This window comes from Chiloscyllium punctatum, chromosome 5 (assembly GCF_047496795.1).
Source record: "Chiloscyllium punctatum isolate Juve2018m chromosome 5, sChiPun1.3, whole genome shotgun sequence".
Classification (NCBI taxonomy): domain Eukaryota; kingdom Metazoa; phylum Chordata; class Chondrichthyes; order Orectolobiformes; family Hemiscylliidae; genus Chiloscyllium; species Chiloscyllium punctatum.
The window spans coordinates 57972395-57975305 of NC_092743.1; the positions used below are offsets into that span (position 1 = coordinate 57972395).

Consider the following 2911-nt stretch of genomic DNA (forward strand, 5'->3'; position numbering starts at 1 on the left):
ACAGAAGTTCAGAGCAGGAATAGGCCATTTGATCCATTCAGTATGACCATGACTGATCATCCAAATCAGAACTCTGTTCCATGTTCGCTGCCCAATACCACTGTCGGTTCTTAGCAATGATAGTACACAGTTACACACTGAAAAATTAGGCAAGAACTTTACGAATAGTTCACAATCCAGCAAAATAATATGTGCAATGCTTTCACATCCATTAATTGTTACATCTCTGCTTCAGCTTTTGCTTTGTGAGGATCCAGTGAAATCCTTTCCTTGCCAGTACATGATCTATGGACTTATCTTCAGGCAACATCAATTATACTGTTTTCTTCTTCAGTTCCACATTCATCTGATGAACTCTTACTAGCAATCACACTAGATATAGATTCTGGTCTGTGGTGGACTCATTCTTTGTGCCTTCTCATCGATAGCCTTACAGATAATTCACAATAGTTTCCACTATGGGAAGATCACTGACTAACTCATGCTGTCTGTGTAGATACTCTTCCAGAGCCACGGAAATGCCAAACAGCATGTGCAACTACTTGTATCTCCTGAATGGTATCCTGAATGTAGATAGAAAAGTATTACTTTCATCCTGCTCTACTTGCCAATAACCATCCTTTGCATCAAAGATAACAAGAGTCTTTGATTTGGCAAGTTGTGGCAACATTTCTGCAATGGTTGGTATGGAGTAGGTGTCCTCTGCAATATTTCCATTCAGTCCTCTAGCCTTAACCATGCCCCTTGGTTATTGGAGGTCTCTCCCAAAGTGAAACTGTCATGCTGTAAGGTGAATGCCAATGGCTTGCTCTACATCATTCCCAGTTTATGCGTGGCTCTTACTATCAGTCGGCTGTGCTTGTATGGTAGGGTTGCAGAGGGGAGTCATCACAAAGCATTCCTATATACCCTGCAACCTGCCTTGGGTTCTGTGTGGTAAACCTATGATGCCTGGTGACACTCACTGCCAGTAGATGAATGCTGTTCATTTGGTGCCTTGTTAAAGGGCATGCACCAAATTAATCTTCTGGATGTATTCATGCACCACGTGTACAGACAAGCAAAAGGAGCACTTGAGATTCCAGTATATGTCGCCATTAAAATATGGAGCCTGCAGAATAATATGCATGTAATGGATTGCACCATGCAGCATTATAATCCTGTTGGTGTGGCAAAACCATGTGTGCTCATTCCTCCTACCTCCCTCTTGTCTGTGAGAAAACCGTAAAGGCCTCTGTCCTTCTACACAGGGCCTTTGTCACTTTCATGTTTCAAACATGGACAGCACAGTGTGAAATATTGCAAGCATCATCTGCTCTCACTTGAAAGTATCTGCTGCTATTGAGACTTAGAGCTACAGTAAGCTTTACGACAAATAGCAGTACAGTCCTTTGTCGGTTGAGTGGCTAGAATTCAGGTTGGAGGACGTGACACAGTTCCCATCCCCTCTTTTATCAAACACTGCTCTAAGCTGAGGTAGAATTTAGAGAACCTTGAGTATGGAGTGTCTTTAATTGACAGCCACCTCCACTTTCTGAGCATGACTTTCATTTCCATTGCCCGTGGTTGATTCTCATGTCATGCTACAGCCCAGGAGGTTGTCAGGATTCATTGCTGAATCAGACTTTCTTTTAACGGATCAAGTTGCTTTCTCCAATTTCCTTATCAAAATACACCATTTTTTTAATAAATCCATAAACCTTACAAATCTCCTCCAATAGCATTCATTCTTCCATTAGCTCTGCTATATTGAACAAAAATCAAAAATCTTGCAAATGTTGGTTTTAGTTGAAATCATTTGGAATACCTTGCATTGGCTGTCACCAGTTCTACTTTCTGATATGAGTCTGAGCTACTGATACCATGTGGGCAGGCATGCATACACATAGGGTAGTTGAAACATTGATAATCAATAAATAGGCCTATTACATTTATGTAGTTACTCATTGCATCATCTCTGAGATATATTTGGATTAGATTACTTACAGTGTGGAAACAGGCCCTTCAGTCTAACAAGTCCACACTGACCCGCCAAAGCACAACCCACCCATACCCCTACACCTAACACTACGGGCAATTTAGCATAGCCAATTCACCTGACCTGCACATCTTTGGACCGAGGGAGGAAACCAGAACATCCGGAGGAAACGGGGACATGGGGAGAATGTGCAAACTCCACACAGTCAGTCACCTGAGGTGGGAATTGAACCCAGATCTCTGGCGCTGTGAGGCAGCAGTGCTAACCACTGTGCCACCGTGCCACATGAAGCCTACTGCACCTGGTGCTCCCAGGCAGTCTCCCATCCAAGTACTAACCAGGCCTGAGTCTACTTAGCTTCCAAGATCAGACGAGATCGGATGTTTTCAGACTAGTATGATTGTCTCTTGTCAGTCAATTCAGCTTTACTTAAAATTTATTACATATTACTACTTTAGCTATGTGCTGTCACCACGAAGAAAGAAAAAAATTCTGGAAAGGATCCATTATGTTTTACAATAGCAAATATTGTCCTGTATTCCAGAAGGTAGGAAAGCTGGGAAAAGGAAACTGTCGGCCAGTAAACTTGATATATGTTGTCAGGTGGGGAAGGTGTTAGAATCAAACACTAAGAATGCTGGCCACTTAGAAAAGCTCCAGATAATTGGGAAGAGTCAGCATGGTTTTACAAAATCTATTTAAACAAATCATTAGAGCTCATTTCAAGGAGTAACATGTGCTGTGAATGAAGGGAAGTGTGAAAATGTACTGTGTTTGTATTACGAGATGTTACTTGACAAGGTGCCATAACAGAGGTTACTATACAAAGGAGACACTCTTGGTGTAGATGATAACACATTCACATTGATGGAAGATTGGCTGGCTGGCAGAAAACTGAGCATATGCATGAATGGATCTCTTACTGATTGGCTG

At 41.9% G+C, this 2911-nt stretch overlaps 1 pseudogene; it reads right to left on the reverse strand.

Annotated features, from left to right (window-relative positions):
• Window positions 1-2267: 2267 nt before the first annotated feature.
• LOC140477524 (5S ribosomal RNA) lies at window positions 2268-2386 on the reverse strand (annotated as a pseudogene).
• Between the last annotated feature and the right edge of the window lie 525 nt (window positions 2387-2911).